The sequence below is a fragment of the Copadichromis virginalis genome, linkage group LG10 (genome assembly GCF_057382275.1).
Source record: "Copadichromis virginalis isolate Kocher_CV1m ecotype Utaka linkage group LG10, C_Virginalis_male_GT1.1, whole genome shotgun sequence".
NCBI classification, from domain to species: Eukaryota; Metazoa; Chordata; class Actinopteri; order Cichliformes; family Cichlidae; genus Copadichromis; species Copadichromis virginalis.
The window spans coordinates 25,131,302-25,145,412 of NC_140627.1; the positions used below are offsets into that span (position 1 = coordinate 25,131,302).

The 14,111-nt window shown below is 43.5% G+C and overlaps 1 protein-coding gene across 2 annotated transcripts in view; it reads left to right on the forward strand.

Annotated features, from left to right (window-relative positions):
* Positions 1-395: 395 nt before the first annotated feature.
* The window catches only part of jade2 (jade family PHD finger 2), a 221,807-nt gene continuing 208,091 nt past the window's right edge, over positions 396-14,111 (forward strand). For both annotated transcript variants that reach the window (XM_085470801.1, XM_085470802.1), the window contains exon 1: positions 396-1,195. The gene's annotated coding sequence lies outside the window, so the exon portion shown is untranslated. The remainder of the gene's footprint in view (positions 1,196-14,111) is intronic.

The following is a 14,111-nucleotide window of genomic DNA, read 5'->3' on the forward strand; positions in this document are numbered from 1 at the left end:
AATGTGCATTGATGGATGAGTGATCTATTAATTCTTAAGGATAATATTCATAATTTAAAATAGCTGAGATGTGTTTTGTGTGTGTGTGTGTGTGCGCGCGCGCGTGTATGTGATTGCATTACATAACTTTCTTCCATACAGTAATGCTGTATCACTGTGACAGAACTGGCAGGTGAAGGAAGGTTCAATCCCCACGATCTCCTCTCCGAGGCGCAGTAATCTAGCGTTTGTCAGAGTAGGAAGTGCAGTTTGCGGTAACAGTGAATTGAAAGTACGCCATAAATATGGCGCCAAAAGAGTTTTCAAGCTGATGATAAGAGCTGATTTTTCTCTCATTCTGTGTTGTCTTTTTTATTTTTTTCTTTCCCGGGGGGTGGGAGGGAGAGGGCTAGCAAGAGAAGACCCGCCTGTGCATTTGTGCAGAGCGGTGTGCACGTACACAGCACCGGGCAGAGGAGTGGAAGCGAGGCAAGGCACCGGAGCAAGTGAAGAAGACGAGGAGGAGAGAGCGCTGTGTTTTATTTTTGAAGGAAGGGGACGTTGCGAAACTGGCTTGCAATATTTACTGACTCGTCGCTTGGAAATAAAGCAGACCCTTTTTTCTTTTTCTTTATTTCGTTTTCTTTTTAAATCCTCGCTTCTCCTCCTGCTCCTCCTCCCGTGCGGCTGGCACCGGAGAGGAAAACAGTCGGATTTTGACACCACGTTTGGGGTTGCTTTTTGCAAAATGCGACACGCTTTCCTGTGAGCGCTATGTTGTGCGCACCTCGCAGCCCGTTACGCCGTGAACGGTAGCAGGACCGGCCGCTGCACCCGCTCCGTTTGTTATTGACTTGTGGAGGCTGTATCTCATCCTGGCTGCCACTTTTTTTGGCTGGGGGGGGATTTTTATTTCGGATTTGGACTCGGTCGTAGGTCTTTGCAGAGCTGACGCGCTGTCAACACACCGAGAGGTGAGGTGAGGTGAGGGGAGGGGAAGGGACAGTCCTGTCACCTAGCGTGGACCAGGAGCCAGCTTTTTTAGCTGCACTGCTAACAGCCTGCCAGGGCACCGAGTGGGCACGCTGAATTAGTCCTAAACCGCCTCCGCTGTTGAACTACATGTGCCTGGCTCCCAATGATCTCCTAATCTCTGGGAATCGCCCGCCGTCCAGGACTGAGGACGTCTCTGTACCCGAAGCAGACAGCGATCAAGGTAAAATAAGAAATAACGCTGATTTAGTAAAAAAATAAATAAATAAAAGTAGAAGAAAATAAACATCCGAAGTCCACTTTGCTGCTGCTGCTAGTGCTATATCAGAGCTAGGCTAGCAGCTGTGTACGGACTTTCTCGCAGCGGACTTGTGAGTTACAGTCGCGGCTGTGGCGCTCCGCCAGTGAGCGGGGCAAACGGGTCCAGGAGAGGTGGCGATGTTGTGGGTGAGGCGTGGGGATATGCGCTTTACGTGTTGCAGTGAAGAAAAGACAAACAGCGCCTTTGAAAGCAGAGCCGGTGCACTCACTGCAGGGACATGAAATTAACCGGGGAAACTCGGGCCATGTTGTTGTGCTTGAAAAATGTGACGTGAACGAGCCAGCTCCCCCCGTGGGAATCAAAAGAGTGCGAGCTGGTTAGTTGGAGCGTATCCAAGAGTGTGGTTATTGTTGTTATTATGCATTTATATTTTTTCGGGGCGTAATTGTTCGCGGCAGTGGGGTGAGTCGTGTGGGATATTTTAAATATAAACAATGAAAAAAAGAAAACTTGCGGGGGTGTTGAGGGTCGCACACATGGAGAGGCGCATGAGGTGAAGTTGTGAAGAGAGGAGGAGGTCTGGGATGGGGTGGGGTTGGGGTGTTGGTGGCACCAAACAATTTGCAGGCCCTGGGGATTTGCAGGTTTCTTCACTGCTCGGTAAATGGAGGGAGGGGGGTTCGGGCAAAAGGGACCAGCGGAAGCTGTACTGCTTTTAGGAAGGCTGGGCACGCAAGCATACACACATCAAGGAATTAGAGCAACTTCTCTCTGCCCCCTTCACCCCATCCCCCTTCCTCCTGCTTCGTGCTGTGCTGATCTAGCTGGCGTCAGAAAAGGGGGGGCTGTTGTTTACCTCTAAGTCAGAGCTCTCTCTGAGTGTGGCAGATGCATTCATACCTGGAGGGGGGGGAAACAACAACACCACCAGGACATGACACGTGGATGCAGATGGTGATGCTGCAAGTCAGATGTCTGCAGGATTAATGTGTTATAACTGGGGCATTTGCCTCCTGTGTGATTTTTTTTTTTGTGGCCACCTACTCTTCAACATTTGCCTGGAGCACCTCCAAAGAACACAAGTATATCTGCCTATTAGTGCTAATTATTAATGGATGGAGCAATTTATCATTTTTTTTTTTTTAGTTCAGAAAGGCTGAAGTGGCTCTAGCGTTGAATCAATTGAATTGTCTGGAGATTTGTTAGATGTTCCCAGTAGTGACAGCCTTCCCTCCCACCTACCCTTCCTCACACACGCATACACATGTGCATCATTATCATCATCATCACGATCGCCACTTGCAAGCAAGACCTGTGCACATATGCCAACAACTCCACGTGCTTCATGCCTACTCTGATCCTCAAGTATGGATGCAGGTAGCGATTACACAGATGCGCACAAATACATACCTTCACCTCAGATTGTCTTCCTCACACAAACACAAACACAGACACACAACCGTCCTCCTCCCGCTGGGTATGAAACCGGAGATGAGTCACGGTGTGTGGGGGTATAACAGCTCTCTCTCTATCCCTCTAGCCCCTTCTTAATTTTTTTTTCATATCTTTTTCTGATGCAGTGCTATCTTGTTCTCACTCATGCTCATTTCTCTCCCGCTCCCCACCTTCCCTCCCTCGGGTCTCTCTTCGCTCGCCTAGAGACATTGGTTGTTTACAAAATCAGCGAATGGGGATGAGTGCTGTTGTTATTTTGCTTCCACATTTTTGATGACAGCCCTCCAGCCAGTCGTCTGTATTTCAGCTGCTTCTTCATCTTCCATTGCTCCATCTCATTCAACTCTCCCTCTCTTTCTGTACTCCATCCACTCTTTTGTGCTTTTCTCCACCAACTTCTCCATCATCCATCCATCGATCCATCCATCGTACCGCCACTCCCTTCACACCATGTCATTTGCAGACCTTTTAAGCCTCACATGTGCCCGTACTCACACGTGTGTCTAGGCGTGGGTGTAGTGTTGCGTGTGTGTCTGTGAGTATTAGTGTCTGCTGCGTTAAGCGCTCAGCTCTGATTGGCTGGAAAAGGGGGTAAGGTCCCCCACGTGGTGTGTTGTATCGCATTAGCTGGCTACGTAGGTGATGATGAGGAGGAGGAGGAGAGATGCTGTTCATGAATGGACGGCTGACGTCACTTAAACCGTACCCTCAATCCGTCACACACACACACAAATGGATGTTTTTACGCACATCGCTGATGAAGGCTGCGAAAGCGTGTATAGTTTTTGTTGTTGTTGTTGTTGTTGTTGTTGTTGTTTTTTAAGAGTTAGATTTGGAGATTTGTCGTATAGGAAGGATGGGAACCAGCTGAGCGTGTGTGTGTGTATGGCCGCCTTCAGGCGTGTTGGCTAGCTGTCATGTTCATAGCTCTCTGCTCTGATCTGCTTAGTAACCAACTAACTAACCCAGCAGCATGTGGGCTACTAGCTGAGGAGGATTTGTGTATCTGTGTCACAATACTGTAACTGTTCAGCTGAAATTTCTTGTAGTTTGAGACGATTAAACATTCTTAATTTTTTTCATTATTATTGTTACTTTGTGTTTCCTACATGCTTTTTCACAGCACTATTTATATATTTGCCCCCTTCCTGATTTCTTCGATTTTGCATACTTGTCACATTCAAACGTTTATCATTAGACAAAGATCAGAGTAAATGCAAAATGCAGTTTTTCAATGGTGGTTTAATTTATTAAGGGATAAAAAAGATCATTCAAAACCTACCCTGTGTAAAAATTGCCCCCTAAACCTAATAACTGGTTGTGCCACCGCCACCCTTGGCAGCATAAATTGCAATCATGCGTTTGAGATACTCACCAATGATAGTCTTTTACATCACTGCGGAGGAATTTTGGCACACTCTTCTTTCCAGATTTATTCGAGGCTATTTCGGCATGAACAGCCTGTCTAGGGTCGTGCCGAAGCATCTCAATTAGATTTAAGTCCGGACTTTGACTGGGCCACTCCAAAACATTAATTTTGTTTCTTTTGTTTTTTGAGATATTCAGAGGTGAACTTGCTGGTGTGATCATCAGTTACAGCAAAGTGTCCAGGTCCTGAAACAGCAAAGCAGCCCCACATCATCTCACTACCGCCACCATGTTTGACTGTTGATATGACCTGACCTTAACTGAGGCAAATAAGACCAGCAGTCCTTTAGATGTTGTTTGGGTTCTTTTATGACAACCTGGATGAGTCGTTGATGAGCTCATTTGGTAGGTGGACCATTACTGGGAAGGTAATACCACTGTTGACTGTCGCTGTGGTTTATTGAAGTAATAAAGTCTTAGAAATGCTCAACAGGTCTGGCACTAAGACTGGCAGCTGCTTGTAAAGTTGAACTCAGCTTTCCAAAAAAATATGGTTAATCAGTTTTTTTCATGATTTAATATGAGGAGTGGCACAATTAATTTTGGATAACTCAGGTTTGGATAACTCTTAATAAATGAAATCAGCATTTAAAAGCTGTATTTTGTATTTAACTGGAATATTAAAATGTGTCTGATGATGACAAATTTAAGACAAATATGCTAAAAAAATCAGGAAAGTAGAAAATACTTTTAACAACAAAAACTTTAATGTTTTATTCAGAATAAATTCATATGTGGAGTTGCCATTAGTTCACTTACAGTTTAGCTTAGTTCAGATTGTGTTAATTAGTTTGTCCTGCACAGATTTTTGTCGTGTCTTAGAGGTTTTGCAGCACGAAACAAACCATGTGTTGGCTTAAATGCCGCAGGCATGTTTTTATGCATTACCCTGATGTGTTCTGTCAGTGTTTGCTCGAAGCAGATGACCCCGCTGTGGCCTAGAACCTCATTAGCGGCTTCTTGTGCGTGTGCATGCGTGCACATGCTAACCTGCTGTTCTGTGAGCAGGAGATGACGTCAGACTTCAAGGGGAGAGGGGGTGTTTTCATTTTTATATATTTTTTTCTCGTGTCACTGTGAGTCAGCCTTGTTATTAAGGGATAATTGGAAAGTCTGCACACCTGCACAGAACACTGGCGAGGAGGAAAATGTGGAACATATTTCAAGAGAAGACTTTTGCAGGAGTAATTGGAATGTGCTTCCTAACTGTTTGGTCTGCAAAACCTGTCCCTTGTTGACTGAATGAGAGCAGTGGATGCTGCGGTGCACCAGATGTTTTTTCAGAAAAATTAATGATGCTTTTTTTTGTTTTGTTTTTTTTTTTGTTACATTTTACAGGAAAGCCTTTTTGAACAAAAACTGTGTCGGGAAAAAAAACTTGTTATTATAATTTTTTCATATCAGTGTAATGACTATTTCTGTCAAACTTAAATGTAGAGCATTATAAAATTATATTTTAAATAAAAAAAACTTAGGTATATATAGAACCTGCTTTTGTTTTTTTTTTTTAGTTTTTTTTTTTTTACCCTGGATGTCCTTTCCGATGCAGCTCCAAAAGGATTTGTGACAGACTGAACGTGGGGTCTTTGCTTGTTTGGAAATTTTGTGTGAAACCACAGATGTAGGTCTGACCGGTCGAAAGCTTCAAGTCTTACGGGAGAACACAAACAAAATGGAAAAATAAATTATTTGATTAGTTTAAAATAAGCAAAGTGGGTAAATTCAAGAAAAATTCACATGTAAACAAAGGAGAAAATAAGCAAAAATGAGCTATTCATTCAGCTCTGGTCCTCTTATGGCAGGACTGTCTCAACGAAGTGGGCAGTCAGGATTATATATGGACTAGATGTGTGACCGGATCACAGATCTGATGTTGGAGTGTCGCTCGCACTCCTGACATACTTGTATACTGTGTACAGCTGCAGTGGCTGCTGGATGCATTAGTCTAACCTGTTATGGCTCTAACTCTATACCCATCACATCAATGGTTCAGCACTGTGCTGCTCTCGTTGTCATTGGCCTTTCGTGTTGTCTGTCAAAACATGGTTTGAATGACTTCTGTCGACTTTATATTGGCCGTCTCATGTTGTAATTGAGTAAAGCTAGTTCACTATTAGAGCAGGGCGATATGACCAAAAATATTTATCACGATATAGATTTGAAAATTTGCGATAACGATATAACTGACGTAAAGTATTTTGTCTAGTGTCAATTATATCAACTCCACAACTTTATTAGTGAAAAAAACCCCATCAATGTATTTTCACTTAAACAAGCAGCTGTTTTTTACATTAAAGTTGTATAAAAACGTAACAGTGCAAATGCAAATTCCTTGCTGACAGTTTAACCAAAAGGCATTTCCAGTGGAAACTGGCCGACATATCCTCAGCATAACCATGTATAATATCCACAAAACTTAAAAAGAGGTTATACACACACAATACGGTAATATTATGTTGAAGCACAGTACGTATCACTCCGCGAGGCGCCTGCCTACGATAGCCGTAATGCTCCGACAATCCGTCAAGCGCTGCGGGTTCGTAGCTTAGCAAAGTCGTACTAAAACATTTGACAGATTTTCGAGCGCCGTGTACGACATAAAATCGTTTCGAGGTCAGTAAACACAACCAGAATTCATACATAAAGCACACGGGATTATAATCTGTCGACTTTCAGAAAAATCAAAGGATTGATTTTAAGTGTGCCGTATTTTCCAAAAAACACGGTAATAACGACGGCCCGCTAGCATGCTCTACCAAAAATAGTGCTTTGTTGTGTGTCTGACGGACGAAAGCCAAACCAGTTCCACACCACTGAAGTTGGAGCATTTTTACAAACCTGGTTCATCCGTTTCATTCAACGATCCGCTTTCGCCCTTGTCATTCTGCGTCGCCGCCATGTGCGTATGTAAACAAAGGCACTGCGCATGCGCGTTTTACCCATGTTCTATCGTGATATTTCATTTTCTTGTCGTTGCCCAACATTATACCGGTATATGGCCCAGCCCTATTCACTAGAATTATTTTTATAGTGGTATTGCACAGGAATTAGCACATATTGCTTTATCCTTTTTTTCTGATACTGTAAACCAGCCCAAAGTTTCAAATAATGAGGGATTATGCTTGTGTTGCCCACAGAACTGCTGCAGTAGCAAAGCAGGGCATGCACGCTTGTGTATGCACACGAAAGAAAGCTCACCCACCCTTTATTAACTGAAGTAATATGTAATCCCATATATGCTTTTTCAGAATAAATAGCAGAGAACAAAAAGAATCTGTTGCAATAAGTTCCTCATCCTACAGACAGACTTCAGTGCTATCGTCTTGGACTGCAGCTGGTGGAGGTAGTCCTTGTTCTACTCTGTAGCCTCAGAGGACTACAGAGTAGCAGCACTAGCTGTCAGCCTGCTGCAGGCTCTGGTTAGGGTGACCCTCCTGCTCACAGTGGATCTCCAGAGGAGTATATCATGACCAGCTGTGGTCCAAGAAGGTAGAATTAGAGTTTGTCTGAGGGGCCACTGCTGTATGCAGCGACTGAACTGTCAAAATAAGAGCAAGGGTATTTGGCAAAACCTATTCGAGTGGCCCTGAATTTACACAGGCAGCAGATATCCGTAAGATATCTTCAGGCACAAAACTTTGACTATGAGAAGCCTCATCTATTTAATGTTCAGACTTTTTGTTTAGATGGGGCAGCCAATTAGCTTAAAGGGAGGGTTACATGCTGCACCAAGGCCTAATTTAATGAGGATTATTTTAATCTGTAAATTATGCAAACTAACTCGAGGCAAGTGAAAATGGGGATAATAGGACCCTTTTAACTACATCAGCCGTACTAAGAGATGCATATTATATGTACATGTGTTTAAGTAATATAGTATATCTGTGAAAATCTGTGAAATATTTAAGTTAGTTTTAAGCACACAAGATGTAGGGTCATTTCTGAAAATAGAGGTGAAGCCCACAGTTGTAGAGTCTCAGGTGACTCGTGCACAAAGTTAAAAAGCAGAAACATTTAAAATGTGTTATTATGCTCAGACACATTTTCCCCTTTCTTCCTGGTTTGCTGGGTTATTCTCTTCTCTCTCTCTACCTCCTACTCTTATTTCCAGGGGAAGAAAATAAAAATAAAAGTCTAGTTGTAAGCACATTGATGGACAGGCTGACAGATGCCGCCTGAGCTCCTGATGGGAAGAGTTTCAGGAGTAGGTATGTGTATGTTTTTGTGCTGAGCGAGGGGAGTAAACAACAGATAGAAACAGTATGTCCGGCCTTCCTTTGCTGTAGGAACGCACGGTGATTCGAGAGGAAAATAAGCCTTTACTGCGCTTATTTGTATTTAATGTACATGTGTCGAGATGCTACATGTGTGTTTTGAACTGCCAGAAATTAGGATAAACTTAAAAGAGAGGCAGAACAAAGGCGATGAGTTGTTGAGGAGGTAGTCGAAGACAGCGACAGAGGGAGGTGAAAGGTAGTAATAGAAGATGAAAGACAAGATGTAGGGTAAAGGATGGGAGGTGCAGGTAGTCGGGGTTACTAGAGGGTGAAGGGCAGAGTGCTCATCCTCAATCTCTGTCCTTGTCGTCCTTCCTTCCAAAGGCTAATGAACTCCCGATGGCAGTGGAGACGGGAGCTCTGGATCAGCCTTCCATCTCTCTGTGTTTCTCCCTCCCTCCCACCTTCCCTCCTCCCACCTGTCGTCCCCTTTTGCTCTTTCTCCTCCCGGGTTTTTGGCAGAGCCCGAGGCTCCCTGGCTCCGATTCACCTTCTTTATTGTTTGTCAGCAGATTTTAGGAGATGGAGCGGGAGGCTTAGTTAGAAAATGATTTGGACCTCAGCCTTGTTCCCGCTTTTTTTTTTTTTTTTTTTTTTTTAAATTCCCTTTCATTCTCTCTCCTATCTTTCTGTTTTTTGCTCACTCATCCCTGCTCCCATAATGCAGCGGCAGCAGCAGGAGCAGTGGCAGCATCAATAAATATTGTGTTAATGTTCTGGTGGCTGGAGCCAGCAAGATGATAAAGGAAATCTATTTGATTTCTGTGGCTCTTTTGTTTGGCTTCTCAGGTTTGTGTGCATATATGTGCGTGCACATTTGGTGTAGCAGCATTAAGTGTGTGTAAAGGTTTTTGTCTTTTGCTCCATTTATTCCCTCTTCATAACGCAAGCGCACTTCCTCTCTTCTGCTGCCGTCCTCAGAGTTTCCTTATTTTCTTCCCGAGTTTAACACTGTTTTACTGAGACGGAGTCCCTTAAGGATTTAACTGCTTCTTTATAGCTAGCATGAGCATTGTACTTAGAAACAGACACTGTCGAGGGAAGCTGCTTGAGGTATTGATATGCATAAAGTAAACTAGTTTGTATGTGCGTAATGCTACAAGGTATATGTGAGATCAAAGGGTTCAGGTATGGTCTATCTGTCAGGCAGCTATTTTTAGACTGAGCTATTGTGTAAGGTATTCCTAGAAAGCATTTTATAACCCTACCTACTTTGTCTACACTGCAATGCTGGGCAATTATTGAATTACGTGGGTGTGATTGTCTGATTTTGATTCTGATATGTTCATTTGTACAAGCCCATTTTGCTATTTTTGGTTGTAATCCTAAGGATGTAAACAAAGCAGTTTGTAACTCATTTACACATCTCCCTCCATGAGCCCTGTCCCATCTGGGAATGCCTGTACTTCCACATATGTGTCTTATAATTGCTTCTACGGCCGAATTTGATCGCACAGTCTTTCCTCGAGCTTGTCCATTTTGAAAATAGCTGTGATGGCAATGGCAAATGCACAAGGTTATCAATAATGAGAGTTGTACAAGCTGCCAAAAGAGCAGCAAAGCACAGCTTGCGTGGATGTGATGTCATTTTTGGGAGAGATTGCTTTCCCTTTGGTGTGTTTTAAGTGATGTGTATTTTTATATTTGATTAGGCAAGCACTGCTCTTCTTGGTTACCCTGCTTTCCCCGATGTAGTGCCACTGCACCCACCACAGTTTTCTTGTCATGAAGGTCAGCGGTCCCCAACCCCCAGGCCACGGCCCGGTACCGGTCCGTCAGTTGTTTGGTATCGGGCCACAAGAGTTGAAATTTATGGTTTTCAGGGTTTTTATCAATAACTCGGTTTCACTGGGTCTTTTCCCGTGTTGTAGTTTCGTATCTTATTTTGAAAGAAACATTTAAGCGTTACCATAGAGACCAGAGAGCATTAAGGAGCAGAGAGGAGGATGTTAATTTTAATGTTACTGGCTCATTTCAGGAGGACGCTGCTAATAAAGTTACACAATTACACAGTGAATTCGCGTTTTTTTTATTATATTTACAAACTACCGCAGCTTTTGTCTTGGTCGTATCGTTTATTTAGTTGTATTTATCTGCGTCAGCTTATATTGTCTGACATCTATTCAGCGTGCAATAGACATCAATTGTCAAAAGCTGATATATTGATCAAGTCGCCTGAGTCTATAAAATACTGAAGCTGCTTTTCTTATGGTTGCCAAAGTACATTCAACCAGTGGATTGGTACGTGTCAGTGGAGGAAAAAGGGAAAGGAAAAAATCCTAATAACAAAAAATAAAGTTACTAATAAAGCACCTAAATCGTAATCGTGAAATGGAAACAATATTCCTTTAGAAGCCTTTACAAACTGTCGTTTCTAGCATCGTTAACGTTCTTCATTTAAACCATGCTACTGCTGGCAGGGGGTCTTTGTCTTTTGCTTCTCTCTTATGTTACGCTTCACTTAGGGAAGCTTTGCTCCCCTGAGAGCAATACCAGAAAACTAATTCACTTTACGGAGACAACAGTCTTCTGTATTTGACATGAGTAGCAAGTTTCCTTCCATTCGGCGGATCCCCACGGAGCGTTCAGCGGGAGGGGGGGACCACAGGGGAGAGGGCTGATGGGAATGGTGATGGTGATATCAGCATCAGAGAGTGACTCATGACTGCTCTTAAGTGGCTCTGAGCCTAACAGTCAGTTAGATGTGAAGGGGTGGAGGTGTGTATTACCGAGTGAGGTCGTGAGCGCATGGAGTTTCCGGCTGAGATGTTTAGTACTGCTGTGTGCTGCGGTTTGTTTTCTTTTTCACTTCAGGTTTATTGGTGGTTTCTACCTTTGTGATGGAGCTCTCACTGTATCAGTGGGTTGCACTATACAGCAGCCTGTGTTTAAAAAATGTATTGAATAGCTGATCCACAACTTATTCCTTTTTTTGTTGAAATGCTGAAGGCTAGTTTCTTAGATATCCTAAACCCAGAATATACGTCTATCTCCAAGAGCTGAAAGTTAGCAGCACCATTTTAGCAGAGTTAAACCATAATAACTTTTAGATGTTGCCTTCACATGACCTTCTCACCACCATAAAACCCTGGAAAGGGTACAGACTGCACAAACACAAGGAGTCCAACTCAACTCCTAGAGCAGCAGTCCCCAACCTTTTTTGCGCCACGGACCGGTTTATGCCCGACAATATTTTCACGGACCGGCCTTTAAGGTGTCGCGGATAAATACAACAAAATAAAACTAGTACCGGTACCGAAAAAAAGGAAATTTATTCATAACACACGTGAAAAGACCCAGGAAAACCGAGTAAACGATAAAAACAATAACAAAATAACACTGAAAACCGATAAAAACCCTGAAAACCATACATTTCACACCTGAGCCTCAACTCTCACGGCCCGGTACCAAACGACTCACGGACCGGTACCGGTCCGAGGCCCGGGGGTTGGGGACCGCTGTCCTAGAGGATGGAGGAGGAAATTCTAGTTCCCTGTCACTGTCTATGCAGGATGCTTTTGGTCACATTATTGAGTTTGAGCCACCAAAGAAAGTGAAGCACGAGCCTGTGCACAGTCTGCGCGGACAGCTGTATTGATTACAGCAGAAGTTGTACGTATCTGTTCCTTCTGACGTGTGAGGATGGACAAATGAAAAACTTGCTTTAAATACCTCATGTGTTGCCATGATGGTCTGCAGCCATGATAGCAGCTATTTGAGGCTTTGCTTACACATACACGCACAAGGCAGTACTTTAAGTTTAATGCTTGCCATTTGTAATATCCCAAAGTACTGGATGTTTTGAACTGACAGTGATACTAGTTAAAAAGTTAGTGCGTAAATGGCCTGTATTTGTATAGCGCTTTACTTAGTCCCTATGGCGCTTAGTCCCCTTAGTCCCCAAAGCGCTTTACACTACATTCAGTCATCCACCCATTCACACACGCATTCACACACTGGTGATGGCAACCTACATTGTAGCCACAGCTGCCCTGGGGCGCACTGACAGAGGCGAGGCTGCCGGACACTGGCGCCACCGGGCCCTCTGACCACCACCAGTAGGCAATAGGTGAGGTGTCTTGCCCAAGGACACAACGACCGAGACTGTCGGAGCCGGGGCTCGAACCGGCAACCTTCCAATTACAAGACAAACTGCCAACTCTTGAGCCACGATCACCCTAGACAAAGGGCTTGCATGAAGATTTGTTGAAATATTACTGAGATACACTCAATTGGCAAATTTCTAATTAGCCAATCACATGCTAGCAACAAAAATGACTTAAGCGATGGCATGGTTGTTGGTGCCAGAATTTGCTGGTCTTTGCATTTCAGAAACCGCTCATCTACTGTTACTTTCCCCATAACCGTCCCTAGGGTTTCCAGAGAATGGTCTGAAAAATAGAAAAAGTCCAGTGAGTCGCACCTCTCTGGGCGATGTTGATGCCAGAAGTCAGAGGGGAATAGCTAGATTGTTTGAAGGTGATAAGAAGGCAACGGTAACTCAGTAACTGCTCGTTACAACCAAGGCACACAGAAGAGATCGAACTTTGAAGCAGATGTGCCACAGCAGCAGGAGACCACACCAGGTGCCACTCCTGTAAGCTCAAAAGAGGAAAAGGAGGCTATAATTTACATTGGCTTACCAAAAGTAGACAAGAGAAGTCTGGAAAAAGGTTGCCTGGTCTGATGAGTGTTAATTTCTGCTGCAGCATTCAGATAGTAGGGCTAGAATTTAGTGTAACCACAGTGTAACCATGTTTTGATGGCTGCTTCCAGCTGGATACACACCATGTCACAAAGCTTAAATCATCTCAAACTTGAAAAGGACAAAGAGTTCACTGTACGGCCCCCACAGTCATTAGCTCTCAATCCAGTGGAGCACTTTTAGGATGTGGAGGAACAGGAACTTTTCATCATGGACCAGAATTTCTGAGGAATGTTTCCAGCACCTTGTTGAATCGGTGCCACGCAGAATAAACTACTACCAAAAACCGTAGGCGCACCATCCTTCCAGAATCATGAGTGCCTACACAAAATTTCGTGGCAGCTTTTCTCAGGACCAAAATTGAAATGTTCCCTCTGAATGTTTACTTGATAAATTAAATTTTTGATCAATCATCAATCATTTGCGACAAATTTACCATATGCGCCAGAACAAAATCGCTGCATTACACATCCTTGATAGTCTAAACTAGAATAGCTTCCAGTTATATTTTTTCACACAGTGATGCCATCGAGTCCCCATGTTTGCCAAGATTATTAACATCTTAATGCCAGATAAATCACAGATGGGAGTGACACGTCCAAATAAACGAACTACACACAAAACTTGTTCTAACCCGTCGCACTTCATCTAAACAGAACACCAAAAAAAACTTCTTCCTCTTGAAGTGTCAGTGTTGAAAGCTGGATCGCAGCCTAATACACTTAGCACGAGAAACGCGCGTGTGTTTCGCTACCTTTCATGTTGCGATGTGTGAGTTAGTCGCCGCCTCCTTTCTTGCACACCTGTTAGCATGAACCTGATGAAGATGTTTGATGTGTGTGTGTGTGTTTTCTCTTCTCCCCCTTTTTTTTCATCGAGCACATACGTCTCTGTGTGCATGCACATACGTTTGATGTTGAGGTAAATACTTGATACCCAACATCACACACAAGTAGACACCCACTCTGACATTTCGATTCTTTCAGCTCATTCACAACAGTTGCCCTATTTC